At 41.4% G+C, this 15,349-nt stretch overlaps 1 protein-coding gene across 1 annotated transcript in view; it reads right to left on the bottom strand.

The window, feature by feature from the left end:
• The window catches only part of LOC117374076 (probable G-protein coupled receptor 153), a 64,232-nt gene extending 56,217 nt beyond the window's left edge, over positions 1-8,015 (bottom strand). Inside the window, exon 1 of the mRNA XM_033970224.2 lies at positions 7,661-8,015. The gene's annotated coding sequence lies outside the window, so the exon portion shown is untranslated. The remainder of the gene's footprint in view (positions 1-7,660) is intronic.
• Positions 8,016-15,349: the final 7,334 nt, after the last annotated feature.

The raw sequence follows: 15,349 nt of genomic DNA, 5'->3' as shown, positions 1-15,349 counted from the left end.
CCATGTTTAGTCCTGATTTAGTCCTGGTTTAATCCTGGTTCAATCCTGGTTCAGTCCCGGTTTAGCCACGGTCTGGTCCTGGTGTAGTCCATATTTAGTCCTGGTTTAGTCCTGGTTTAGTCCTGGTTTAGTCCTGGTTTAGTCCAGGTTTAGTCCAGGTTTAGTCCAGGTTTAGTCCAGGTTTAGTCCAGGTTTAGTCCAGGTTTAGTCCAGGTTTAGTCCAGGTTTAGTCCTGGTCTGGTCCCTATTTAGTCCTGGTTTACTCCTAGTTCAGTCCTGGATTTGGCCCAGGTTTAGTCCTGGTTTAGTCCTGGTTCAGTCCTGGTTCAGTCCTGGTTCAGTCCTGGTTCAGTCCTGGTTTAGTCCTCCTCATGTGAGATGGTTCTTGTGGCTCATGTGGGAGATGTTCTTTGGTGCTGGTCCATGGAGAGACTTGTTCACACTGAGCTGCTTTAAAGTCTCTGAGCCACAGGAGCCACAGACCTGAGCCACAGGACACATGTGTGAAGTACTTCCTGGTTCTAGACCTGAGCCACAGGACACATGTGTGAAGTACTTCCTGGTTCTAGACCTGAGCCACAGGACACATGTGTGAAGTACTTCCTGGTTCTAGACCTGAGCCACAGGACACATGTGTGAAGTACTTCCTGGTTCTAGACCTGAGCCACAGGACACATGTGTGAAGTACTTCCTGGTTCTAGACCTGAGCCACAGGACACATGTGTGAAGTACTTCCTGGTTCTAGTCATGTGCTTCTTATTCTGTAAAGCACTTTGAATTACTTTGTGGACCAAATGTGCTGTACAAATAAACTCGCTTTGCTCGCCTCCATGGAGAAATAGATAAGATAATGCCATACTGTCGAACATACATCTCAGTGGAGTGACCAGAAAAGTTACACAGTTCATCTTTAACCGTACATGCAAAAAATACACACAGTAGACTACAAATACAACATACTCCCATAGACTGTATAAAGAAGTGGACTAAGAGAGTGTGACATCGCTAATTGAGGCTGAAGCAGTTATAGCAGCGAATTTAACCCATATTTGGAATTCTGACCGTGAGTATCATAGCAACCAAAGGGCCAATCCAGAGCGAGGCTGTTGAAGGTAACGCCGCTGTTTCATTTCACTTCTGCATTACAATAAAAGGACTGTGGGTTTATTAGATACAGCTATTTTCTTTTTTATGTGAGTTCAGTGAGGCTTAAATGATCAAAAAAGCACTGTGCTTAATTAGATATATGTACATTTTACCGTGGATACTTTCGACTTTTACTTCACTACATTTGAGAGCAGTATCTGTACTTTCTACTCTACTACATTTTTGAACAGAACTGCAAAGTAAAAGTTTTTTTCTTATCGTCCGAGACCTGCTGAAAAGGCTGAGAGTTTATTTTTAACACGTTTGTAGACGATACAACTAAAAACAGCTGGAAAAAAATGAATTCAATTGTTTCGGTTGAACAAACTTTCGCGCAAATCTGTATCAAAATCAGCAAATTTAAATTTACTTATAGGCAAGGCGAGTTTATTAGTACAGCACAATTCGTACACAAGGTAATTCAAAGTGGTTTACAGAATAAGAAAGACATTAAAATCACACAAATCAAAACATAAATAATCATCATAAAATTACCATAAAATCATCATAAAATTTACTTATACTTTTTACCCTTTTTGTACATTTTAAACAGGTATTTTTCCATGTGTTACTTTTCTATTTTTGCTCCAGTATCTGCAACTTTAACAAAATACTGTGCCGTATTTTCCGAACTACAAGTTACTTTTCGACTTATATGTGGAATATAAGTCACATCTGAGTATAAGTCGTATCTGAGTATATAATTTCACATCTTCGGTCACACTGACAACCACGTTTTTTCTTCATTATTACGCTTTTTTTTACTTATACTCCAGAGCGACTTATACTCCAGAAAATACAGTACTTCGTCTACCTGTATATGACACTATTCCACATCAAAACATCTGAAATCGTTGGGTTTTCTGCAGAAACGACATCAACTCTGTCGGAATGAAACGAGTCTGAACGCTCTGAATTCTGAAATCCACCAATTTAAACGTTTATATATTTTTCACTTTTTCATTTGTTTTATATTTTACCCAATGAGTCACTGTCTCTGCTCTGTCGGTAACACCCTCCCTCGTTTCTTTTCCTCCATTTTCAAACAGCAAAACACATTTTAACAGCAGCCACAGCTTTGTTTGTGAAAAAAAATAAAAAAATCATAAACAAAATCCTAAATATCTCCTTCTGGATTATAGTGTTTGGGGACTGGGCCATTTTTAGCAGCGAAAAGAAGCATCTGTGGATAATTTGATGCATATACGTTTTTAGTTTGGAGCGATAAAGGGAAGATTGAATAGAAACTAAATTAAACGTCGTCTTGGGCTGTGTCCGAATGTCTCCTCCAACCCGTGACCCCTCATTCGCTCCACAGCCCGGACTCTATAAAAGCTTCATTCACAGAGATTCGGACTCACAGCTCAGTACGTTTGGGTCACGCGAGTCCGATAAAACTCGATTTCTCTTGTAAATAATTAGTTGAACCGGCACAGAAATATTTATGGACTAATAATTGTCAAGATGGATCTCCGACGTAAACAGACAAGATCTAAAAAAAAAAGAAAATTGTCTGAGATGTGGAAATTCTTGCTCTTTACACAGCTCCAGCTAAGGTAGGCGGCTAACGCTAGCAACTTTACACAGCAACGGTGTATTTAATTGTGTTTTATTCATTCTCAGGATCAACGGTGAGATAAACCAGTGCTTCTGTCGTCTCAAGGGTGGGTGAACTTTTTGACACAAGGCTTGCTAGCTTTTGCTAATTTAAAAAAAAAAACTTGCCTTGGCACTTTGATGAAAAAATATTTTGTTGTCCACTCCGTACACGCGGCGCTCGCTATCGACCTTTCTTTTATTTGATGAGCACATTTTTGCAGATGGGCTGGTAAGAGAATAAGAGTAATACACGCGAGCAAGGTCGATGTAGCCGAGGTGCGCCATCTTTTGGGGAAATGTTGGTATTACACGGGAAAGGTAATTTGAACAAGGTTTACGCTAACAAGGTTTACGCGAACAAGGTTTACACGAACAAGGTTTACTCGTACCCATTTTAAAATAATTTGGTGACATTCAGCGGGCCGGATTATTAAACCTCAAGGGCCGTATGTAGCCCCTGGGCCGTAGTTTGCCCACCCCTGTTTTATCTGCTTCACTCAGTCGTGTTGTGTCCGGTTAAAGACCCGTCACAGTCCGGTGTTTTTCCTACTCTTGCAATGCATTGTGGTCTATATTGACCGGTCTAGTGACCACAGACGCCTGCTACTTTTCAAGGTGCATTGTGGGAAGTTTTGACTGCACTATTTTTTCACCAACGGGACTTTCGGACAGCTCTCAAAATGGCGTGACCCCTAACTAGTGCCCCCTGCAGGGAATAGCGTGGGCGTTTCGGACACAGCCTCGGTCTTTAGGAAGTCCACTTCACCAGATTTCCCATGATGCCTGTCTGCGCCGTCAGTCCAGTGCCACACATTGCTTTGTCACCGTTAGCATTACAGGGCTGGGTGTATTAAAAGGTCACCACGGACGGGGCTTGGGTGCGTTTGATTTGGCTCCCCCGGCAGCGGAGTTTGAATGAGTGTTTGTCACACAGAGGGTAAGGAGCCGGAGTTTCCATCACAAATGTAACCCTAGAGCACTTCCTGTTTATGTTCCTCTCCCTCCAGCGACGAGGCAGCCCGGTCACTGGTACCATATGGCAAGGCTGGAAACGAGGCTAAACTTTCAGTATTTAGTCAGTGGAAAAAGACAGAATCCCGCTCCGACTAGACCTGGGACGATACGGATGATGATTCAAGTTGTTATGGATATGAATAATTACAACTTTAACTGAGAATATTATGGATGAGCAGGGCCGTCGACTGAAATTTGGAGACCTGGGGCAATAAGCCTCACGTGGGCCCCTACAATACAAATTAATAGGAAGAGGGTGCAATTTTGGGCCCCCTAAGACCCTGTGGCCCCAGACAACAGACCTCTGTGCCCCGCCCCCATCGACTCCCCTGTTGATAAATCATTTTTTTCCGCACATTCAGGTCATATAACGGCAATTATCTTTGTTGGAGATGATCACAATTATATAAAATGTCCCACGAACGATTATTGTCAACTCTTTTTATCACGATAAGCGATATTATTGTTTATTGTCCCATCTCTAGACCTGTACAAACTACCATCGTGTCCTTGGGCAAGACACTAAGCTTGTCACGATAACACATTTTTATAAATATCGAGCTGCAACATACACTGCCTGGCCAAAAAAAAAGTCGCCACCAAAAGCTTAGTTAAATCCAGGTAGCGACTTTTTTTTTTAAATATTGAACGATAACTTGATATAGTAATCAGCGAGGCTTAACTTTCAGCTGCTAGCCAGTAAAAAAAAGGCAGATTCCAGCTCTGAAAGTCCAAATTATAGTTTTTTCCTTAAGCAAGACACTTCATCTACCTTGTCTAACGAAGTCCGTGAGTGATCGGTGTTGGTCAAACGTGCGGAAAGTTCAGCCTCGTTTCCAGAAGCAGTTCACCTTCTCCGACTGCGTGTACAGCAAACACAAAACGCAAACGAGAACAACACTACAGTTCATTCATTTCTCTTTTTTTTTTTTTTTTTTACAAGATGTTGTTTTGTTTAACAGTTTCGCTCCAATCATAAAATGTTTTGCATGTTTTTTATTAGCAGCCGGACTGTGAGCGCGCGTGTGTGTGTGTGGGGGGGTGAAACAGTGGAGTGTGAAGACGGGCTAACGAGGGCACCAAATGACACAGTCCAATGTGTGACAAACAAAATGTCACATATGCCCCGCACAACGCTGTGATCTGATGGGCTTTGTGTGGGACCAACCGCGAGGCCCGTGAGCGGCAGCCCCGGACACGCGCGTGCTAACGGAGCTTTAGCGACAAAGGCTAAACTCCAGGTTTCATTCGAGGAGAGCGCTGCGTCACGGTTAAAAGCTTCATAACGACAGAATAGCGTTTTATAGCCGCGTGAAAGCATTAGCGACTTTTAGCAAACAAAGAGCTTTCTCCGCTCGGCTCCAAACTGCCACGAAACCACATCCGTCCTGTTGCAAAATATCCCAGTAACGCACAACACTGACGGAATATCTGCTCTGCACAGCCAAAATCCTACATATCGCTTTTATCTTTATAATTGGTTGTTTTGTTTTGGGTTTTCTTACTTTTACGTGAAGCCCTTTCGTCAGCTGAAGTTGTTTTAAACCCGCTATCGACACAAACTTTAATCAAACTGAACTAAAAAAAAAAAACGCACATTCAGCTTCTAACGCCGCACACAGACGGGTGACAGACACAGCTATGACAGTGAGCGCTCGATATTTGGATTTCTTTGGTGCCAAGGCTTGCGTTTGGCGACCGGCCAGAGATTTGGAAACTCTACGCACAGAGGAGGTGAATATAGTGGCTGTCCGGTTACGGCGAAATAAAACATAATCAACACGTCTTATAATCACATCGTAAACCGCATCACACCTCAGTCTGCGAGCACGCCCAGACAGCAGCACGGCCAACGCTGAACCGGGCTGTTTTATGAAAGAAAAGCACACAAAAAGCATTATAACAACACCGAGATCGACGCACAAAACTCCTAAAATGAGGTCAATTGATGCTATTTGAAGTATGGGTCAAATACAAGCATAAAACATGGGTCAAATACAAACACAAATACAACCCACTCCCATTTTTTATCTACCAAACAGCCAATTAAAGACAGCTGCAGGGGTAAAGCTGTACCGGCCTGCTGTATGAAAGAAAAAGCACACAAAAAACATTATAATTACAACAAGATCAACCCACAAAACTCCTGCAACGTGGTCTATTGTTGTTTGATGGATGGGTCAAATACAGTAGTTAAATACAAATACAAATATAACACACTCCCATTTTATTCTACTAAACAGCCAGTTAAAGACAGCTGCAGTGGTAAAGCTGAACTGGCCTGTTGTATGAAAGAAAAAGCACATAAAAAAAACATGACACTGAGGTTAAGCCACAAAACTCCTATAAAAAGACCTATTGATGTTGTTTGAAGGATGGGTCAAATACAGTAGTTAAATACAAATACAAATATAACACACTCCCATTTTATATCTACCAAACAACTGCAGAAGTAACGCTGTACTGGCCTGTTGTATCAAAGAAAAAGCACAAAAACAAAACAAGAACAACCCACAAAACTCCTTTAACAAGACCTATTGATGCTGTTTGAAGGATGGGTCAAATACAAATACAAATGTAACACACTCGCTTTTTATTCTACTAAACAGTCAGTTAAAGACAGCTGCAGGGGTAAAGCTGAACTGGCCTGTTTTATGAAAGAAAAAGCGAATAAAAAACATCACTACAATGAGATCAACCCACAAAACTCCTACAACGAGAGATATTGGGTTTTGAAGGATGGGTCAAATACAAACATAAAAGATGGGCCAAATACAGTGGTAGATATAAAACGGGAGTGTGTTATATTTTGTAGTTGTATGAAAGAAAAAAACACACAAAATACAGTACAACTACAACAAGATCAACCCACAAAACTCCTATAACAAGACCCATTGACGTTGTTTGAAGTATGGGTCAAATACAGTGGTCAAACACAAATATAACCCACTCCAGCCAATTAAACTGAGCCTAGTATCACGTGGTTAGCTGCTCATGATGTGGCTTCATGTCAGGCCTTTTTTTTTTTACACTCAATCCTGTCTATTTTTACAGTCCACAGCCAAATATCAGATTCCACATAAGACTCTCATAAATAATGCACCAGCCCAGCAGCTTCACAGAGCAACAAACTGGACAAAATATTGATAAGTAACTGAATACTTCCTTTACTATGAGGACTAAACATCTCCAGATTGGATGTCCTCTAACCCCGGTGTGTTACATGCGCTATGGGTTAAGTGGCACTCAGTAAAACAAGGACAAAAGCGGCGTGCCAAAGCGTGAGTACGTGGCTCATTGGAGTGGATGTAGATAATGGCATTTCAATGGCACCGTGAGGCGTTATTCTGTTACGCAGAGCATTTTCTGACACTGAACCACGCTCGACCAGCCCTGCCGCGATACCCCCACAAACACCAGCCTCCACATTGAAATTCTAACGTTTAAAATCAGAGGTAAAACTTGCCATTTCGCCGTTGAAGCCGGAACTATGTGACGCTCGCTGCACTGACGCCTTTTACGCACGCAACGTTAACTTCAGCATCTGGATGATAGCGGTCGTTTCGCGTAATTCTGAGCAGTTTTAGGACGTTTTAATCATCTAGAATTATATATACAATGTCTAAATCGTAGGCTTTTCCTGTAAGAAGCCTACTCCTGATCCCTACCCTTCTTAAAACGTAAATCCATTAAGACAAATTCCTGAAAATGGACCATATTTTTGAAGCTTTTTTTGGATTCAAACCTTCTACTCTCGCCTCCAATAGCAGATCTACTCATGCAGCAAGGCGCCACCTGTTTGGACACAATCTAGGTTTACGTCTGATAAAAAATAAAAAAAAAACAGGTGACGTCCCATTGTGCTGAGTATCATTGTTAAGAGGAGCTTTGCGCGTCTTACCTTCTAAACCGGGCTCATTGTTGAAGCGTTAAGGAGAAGCTCGTTTGTGCCACGCCAGTTCCAATCCCTCAAAGTGGCTCTGAGCTGCTTTTACATCCACAAACTGAAACGTCAACTTAAAACAGAACGACGTGCGAAGGGAAACGGTGAATACGCACGAGCACAGCGCCTCTACTCCTCTCCAAAAAAAAAAAACCTCTTGTCGTTCCACAGAATGCGATTTCTCTCCACGTTAACGACGAGTTGGAAGCGCAACGTGGAGTTCCGTGCCCAAAAAAGCGAATGGAAGAGGCAGATTTGAGGGAAACGCTGGGTTTGTTCCTCTGTGCTCTGATGCTGGTGATGCGAGCGACGCGAGAGGCATGACTGCTGCGCGCTCCCGGCACAGGCGCGTTCGTGCGGGGCAGACGCTCCGTGGCCGTGGGAGTGAACCGAAATGAGGAATAATTCATAGAAACCAGGTCCATTTTTTGACAAAGCTGGGCTCGCGTTTGCACGGACAGGAGTTGAACCAGAGCTGGCACCTGCGTTTGGATAATGTGGTCACCAATTTACGCACGAATTTGATGAATTTGTGATGAAACTGCCTCTGTAACAAAGAAAGGGGGGATAAAGATGGAGCTAGAGAGTATTTACTGGAATTAAACAGCTTCTAGACAGTCTGAAATTGAATGTAGATTTGAATAAATTGACTAGAAATTTGAAAAAGTACATTTTAGTTCATTTGTACTGTTCTGTTTCACTGTAAAAACCTGCACATAATGATTTTTTATGTTGGTTTAGACTGTAGGAAACTCACTGTACTGGACATGGGGTCACTTTATTGTATTTTCCTGCTAATTTTAATGTAGAACTGTTAGTTTTATAATGAAATGTGTGTTTTAACGTGCACAAAAGTAAAGCAGCAGTAGCTAAAACTGGCACAAATAATCTTTTCTTTGGAAGATTAATGAATTTATACATGTTCCCTGCCAAATAAAGAATAAATAAAGAAATATTTGCTCTGTGTAAGTGACTATCTAGCGCTGTGTACCTGTTTACCATAGTAACCAGACAAAAGGCCTCTGTCCGGATCTGTAATCATTGACTCACTCCCATTCTGGTTATAAAGGGGCCACTCTGGGCTTGTAGATGATGGTCAATTTACACCGAGAGAGTGTTTCAGATCTCTTCATTTAAAACACTGCCTTTGTTCATACATTTCTGTCTAAAAGGTATTTTCTTTAAGCCTTAAATAACTTCTATCTGTACAGTGTTTCTGAGTACAAGAGGTGCAAAGTCTATACTGTTCTATTAAGTGTCATTATGTATTCCACCTTAAACCAGCCTTAAACCAGCCTTAAACCAGCCTTAAACCAGCCTTAAACCAGCCTTAAACCAGCTTTAAACCAGCCTTAAACCAGCCTTAAACCAGCCTTAAACCAGCCTTAAACCAGCTTTAAACCAGCCTTAAACCAGCTTTAAACCAACCTTAAACCAGCCTTAAATTAGCCTTAAACCAGCTTTAAACCAGCCTTAAACCAGCCCTAAAACCAACCTTAAACCAGCCTTAAATTAGCCTTAAATCAGCCTTAAATTAGCCTTAAACCAGCCTTAAACCAGCCTTAAACCAGCCTTAAACCAGCTTTAAACCAGCCTTAAACCAGCCTTAAACCAGCCTTAAACCAGCCTTAAACCAGCCTTAAACCAGCCTTAAACCAGCCTTAAACCAGCTTTAAACCAGCTTTAAACCAGCCTTAAACCAGCCTTAAACCAGCCTTAAACCAGCCTTAAACCAGCTTTAAACCAGCCTTAAACCAGCTTTAAACCAACCTTAAACCAGCCTTAAATTAGCCTTAAACCAGCTTTAAACCAGCCTTAAACCAGCCCTAAAACCAACCTTAAACCAGCCTTAAATTAGCCTTAAATCAGCCTTAAATTAGCCTTAAACCAGCCTTAAACCAGCCTTAAACCAGCCTTAAACCAGCTTTAAACCAGCCTTAAACCAGCCTTAAACCAGCCTTAAACCAGCCTTAAACCAGCTTTAAACCAGCCTTAAACCAGCCTTAAAACCAACCTTAAACCAGCCTTAAATCAGCCTTAAATTAGCCTTAAATCAGCTTTAAACCAGCCTTAAATTAGCCTTAAATTAGCCTTAAATTAGCCTTAAATTAGCCTTAAACCAGCCTTAAACCAGCCTTAAACCAGCTTTAAACCAGCCTTAAACCAGCCTTAAACCAGCCTTAAACCAGCCTTAAACCAGCCTTAAACCAACCTTAAACCAGCCTTAAATTAGCCTTAAACCAGCTTTAAACCAGCCTTAAACCAGCCTTAAATTAGCCTTAAACCAGCCTTAAAACCAACCTTAAACTAGCCTTAAACCAGCCTTAAACCAGCCTTTAAACCAGCCTTAAACCAGCCTTAAACCAGCCTTAAACCAGCTTTAAACCAGCCTTAAACCAGCCTTAAACCAGCTTTAAACCAGCTTTAAACCAGCCTTAAATTAGCCTTAAATTAGCCTTAAATTAGCCTTAAACCAGCCTTAAAACCAGCCTTTAAACCAGCCTTAAACTAATTTTTTTTCACATTAGTACCAAAATGACTACGCAACAATCCTATGAGTATCACCGATTGAAGAATGAAGTAAGCACAGAGCAGTGGGCGTGTGCTGTGGCGATGAAAACGGGGATTGACGTGGACGGCGTCTTGAAAATAAGTGATTAAAGATTACACAAATCAGTCCAAACACAACTTCAGCGGGTCGATGAGAAGGAAACATGTTTAACCTCCTAAGACCTGGACATTTTGGGTTGTCCAGGTCACAATGCAGAGTTTTAGAAGAAGAATAACAGCAACAATGGAAACATGTTCAATTTAGTATGTTTGTAAGAGTTTAGAATGTTCAGAATAGTTTTTTTTATATATATTTTTTGTAAAGGCACATGTCTCCTGCTCCTGTCTGCAGCTCTTCACATGAGACACATTGTTCCAAGAGGCACAATTGTTGTTTCTCATTTAGTTTTTACTCAGGACAAATGTTGCTGTGTTCTGGCATTCAATAAATAGTTTTTTGCAAATCATTATTCAAATGTTTTATCAAAATAACTAAAACATCCACATATGAGGACATTAATTTTACATCACCTTTCTCAGAAACTACACAATTTAAAAAAGGTAATTATTTTTTACAGTCATCAGGTCCTAATCAGTCGAAATAACAAAGAGAAATTAATAAATCATGTCATGCAAAGAGCTCTTAGGAGGTTAAAAGCTCTGAAAAGTCCATTTTGCAGAATAGGTTTGCTTTAAAAATGGCAGTTGTGCTGGAGCCTTTTGCCCCCTGCAGACCCGGGCCTGGGCGTTGAGGTGATAGTTTCCTTGTTCATCTTTAATCAGCCAGATCTGTGCGCGTTCCCCTCATCCTTTTGCTCATTTTCGGCAGACTTCAGACCTCTTTGTGATGCATTAATCACATTAGTGCATGTTATTTGTGTGTGTTATTCATGCTTCCTTCGGCGCGCTCCTTCCATTGACATTACACCACTTGTTACATAAGGCTCTTTGGCAGCGCGGCTTCCTCCCTCCAGGCTCACATTGTACCAGGCAAGAAATGAATGCACAACCGTCCCTCGTGTGTCGCTTTTTTGCCACCATTACAGGGATTATATTTACTTCCATGTATTTACTTGAAGGGTCTTTCGGCTTCTCCGTGCTCCCATTCATTAAAGCGACCACACTGAGAGCTAGCTTAGCGCCGCACACAACCACGGAGGAAAAAAAAGCCATTGAAATTCTCAGCACAGCGAGGATATTTCCCCAGGGCTTCCCAGCTGATCTGTTCAATACTCCGAGCTAAAGCCGGTGCTGTACTCCTCACACGTCGCCATTGTTCATGTTTGATTTGATTCACAAAAACCCTCGGAAACAAAACGCGCCTAAACTGGTCAGCTTAAATCGGCAAATACCAGATCTGGGAGGAAGGACAGACTGTATATATGAACGGACAAAGCTAACCCGCTAGCCGCCACGTTTGAAATAGGACGTGAGCACGAACACGCTGGCAACAGTTCACTTTACATTGAAAAACTGTAGCTTCTTTCTGCAACTGCTGCTGTCGAACTCGTCATTTTTGGTCTTAAAATGTTTGTGTTAACCCGCTCTACGTGGCTCGGACTGTGGCTGGAGTTTTGGTATTTAGTTTCAAAGCAAATCATTTTCGATAGTTGCATCAGTTGGCCGATATTTGCACTTTGTAGCATATTGGTTATTGGCCTTAAATCTCCGGCAGAAGTCGATATTTAGTTTTGGTGAATCTGTGGCCTAAAGAGCTCAAACAAAGCTTTATTTGAACCATAGACTGTTTATATAAATGGACGTAGCTAACCTGCTAGCCGCCACGTTCCAAATAGGAAGTGATCCATCGACTCTGGCTCCAATTCACTTTACATTGAAAAACCGTCGCTTCTCTCTGTAACTCAGGGCTGTCAAACTCATTTTCACAAAGGGCCACATCAACAAAATGGCTGCTGTCAAAGGGCCAGATGTAACTAACTGTAAGATAAATGTCACTAAATGTAACCAAACTTAATGTGTTTTATTTTTTTTTATCTTGTTAATTAACCGTTTCTATATTTATCGCTTATTCAACTTACAAATATTGCATATGGATTTGCATAGAGATGAAAAAATGTCCGTTTAACTCTGTATCTAATGATAAACTGACATTTTAACAGTGTCATACCTTTTAATTTCCTTTGTCGCGGGCCATATAAAATGACGTGGCGGGCCGCATTTGGCCCACGGGCCTTGAGTTTGACACATGTGCTGTACCTGCTCCTGTCAGACTCGTCATTTTGGTCTTTAAATGTTCGTATTAACCCGCTCTACATGATCCCGGTGTTTTTATTTCGCTATTGTGTCTGTAACTCAAGATATGAACATCTATAACAGACGAAACAGGCGCCTTCTTTCATCGAAGTCGCTCCCGGTAGCGTTCACAACCGGTTTGATTGACAGTGTTGTTAAGCGCCCGCTCCCTGCTAAACCAGAGGTGAAGGGGCGTTACCTTCAACAGCCTCGCTCTGGATTGGCTCTTTGGTTGCTACGATACTCACGGTTGGGAACTCGGCTCAAAATTCGCCGCTATAACCGCTCTGGCCTCGACGAGCTTCATCTGACTGGAGCCGAACGCTGCGGGTGACGTCAGACTCACTTTATGCCGTCTATGTTGCACTGGAGGAGATGGTTTGTAAATGAACAATGAAATGAAAATGAACCTTTTGACTTCCTGCTGTAACTGACTCTTACCTGTGTAATGTGGATTAAAGCACAAACATGAAGAGAGTCACACAAGCCACGACGAGAGGGAGACGTCTGTGAAGATATTTATGAAGGACTGGGTGTAGTTATTGCTGTACAGTCATTTTATTTATCTTTACGCAGACCTAATGAGAGCATTTTGACTCTTTCATGGTCGCCCGGTTTAAAATGCAGACAAAAAACAAAACAAATATAGTATAAAAGTCGATTTAAAACATCAAAAACAGGAGTAGGTGTGAGTATAAATTGCTTTTGTGGCACCAAAGTATCAGTTTTTTTGCCTTTTTACAAATCCAGATTGTTATATCTCTGTATTTTTCATCCAGGTTGATGTCAGTCTGGTCCCCACATCCTCTGTTGTGTCTAAACGTGATCGTCCAATCAGATCTGACACACGTGAAACGAAAGCGCTCATTGGTCTCCTCTGATTTACACGTAAAATCACATTCCTCTCACCTCAGATTAATAGCGTTTAGGCTTCGTTCATTGATTTTGCAGAAATACGGCATGTTTTTCAGCTCCCTTTTTTAAAATTTTCAATACAGATGGACCATGCGTGTCCCTGATTGGCTAATCGACCTGTCAATCACGCACATTTAAACTCTATGAAGATGTGAATTTCACTGATGAATCTCCCCAAAGTATTAAAGTATTGAAGTATTGTGGATTCCAGGCGTTCAAATCTGTCTTGTCTTGAAATATATTCCATTTTTTAAAAGCAGAATAACCAAAAGCCCTTTTCCGCCGCCTCAGTTTTGGTTTTCCTGCTCAAATTCATTCAGATTGTAGCGCTATTTTAACAGCGCTAATTCATTTTAACTACAGTTAGCATTAGCATTAGCCTCAAGACACAAATATCTACATTTCTACACAGATATTTCCTCTGGTGAAGCGTTTACATCGTAGTAAATGTCTTGGTCTGTGATGATCTAGCTGGAACTTCCTGCTCACTGCCTGGTTTTTAAATATTGATTTATTTCAGCGCGACTCGTTTAGTTTAGTTCTAGTCAAACACCACACATGCACAAGTTACTTTAAAGATTTTTCCTGGTTAAACCTATTCATTTTCAGTTATACAATTCAGTTAAATACATCCACTTTGATTCTTACCTGAAGCTCCACATGGTCCAGACAAAAGAGGGGGCGTGGCCAATGTCGGACATTTTTAAAGCCTTGGTGGGGGTGTGGTCGTGGGCCGGACCATGTGGAGGGGAGGGGACTGGTTTAAATTTCTTTTTGTTGCAGTGTCTTTGTGTATTTTTGAGTATTTCAGTGTTTAGTTTTATTTTAAAGACTTTTGTTAAAGGGACTTAAGCCTCATAATTAAGCAGTTAGATTGATTTACTGACAAAGTTAAACCCTGATTGGCTTCTGTGGAGTGATTCGGATTTACCTGGGGGAGGTTTTTCCTGCTGGGAGGAAAGTTCTGTTGCTTTTGATTAAGTCAGTGTCCAAACTATGGCCTCAGACCTTCTGTTGAACTGGCCCAATCGATCATAATCAGTACTTTTTATGGCAAAATTGAGTAATCCTACCAGTATAACGTAAATAACATCACATTGCACTGTCAAACAGACCTAATATTAAAATGTCAAGCCTTATTTAAAGTCTGATGTCAAAACTATGTTAAATACACCCATCTGAATTATCCACTGTATTGACCGCTGGCCCTTTGTGTCGAATATTTTTCAACGTATTGGCCCTCGGTGAAAAGTTGGATTAAGTTGAGTAATCCGTCAGTCGTCCAGGTTTGATCCACAGCAAAAAGATGAAGTTTAAATCTGTCAACTGGACAAAAAGTTGTTGGAGTGAAGACGTTTCGCTGCTCGTCTTCAGTTCTGGTCAGATCACTGCTGAACACTGGTTTATATCTATCTGAAGGGGCGGAGCTAACTACACTGAAACTGTAACCAGCTATTCTCCCCAGTTTCAACCTTTAACGACCCTATTCAACCGTTAATGACCGTCCTATTGTTTGTTTTGTTTGCTTTGGGTCTGAGGATGGAATTATAGCTCGGCGAGAGATGATGACTAAGGCCTCTATTCCTGTTTAAGGAAGGATTGTCTTTCGGAACAAAAATGGCTTCTTTAACTCTCCTCTCAAACCATTTCTTTTCTCTGGCTCAGATCTGAACTTCACTGTCTTCAAGGAGTCGTTAGAAGCTTTAAGATGGAGATGCACGGCAGACTGTGGTCCCGAGCAGCTCTTAGTTGACAACAGTTTATTCAATTATGAACTTTGTAAATATGTATTGCCACGTCTGACCCTGTTGAACCTGAAAACTATTTATTCATTGGGAATTTTCTCTGCCTAATGTTTCAAACCACATTGTCCAGCTTCACCTCCAGGGCCCACAGCGATCTATCTGAAATAACTCGCCTTTTCAAAAC

The sequence above is a fragment of the Periophthalmus magnuspinnatus genome, chromosome 7 (assembly GCF_009829125.3).
Source record: "Periophthalmus magnuspinnatus isolate fPerMag1 chromosome 7, fPerMag1.2.pri, whole genome shotgun sequence".
NCBI lineage: Eukaryota > Metazoa > Chordata > Actinopteri > Gobiiformes > Gobiidae > Periophthalmus > Periophthalmus magnuspinnatus.
The sequence above is the reverse complement of the archived record's forward strand: the minus strand, read 5'-3'. Positions and strand labels throughout refer to the sequence as shown.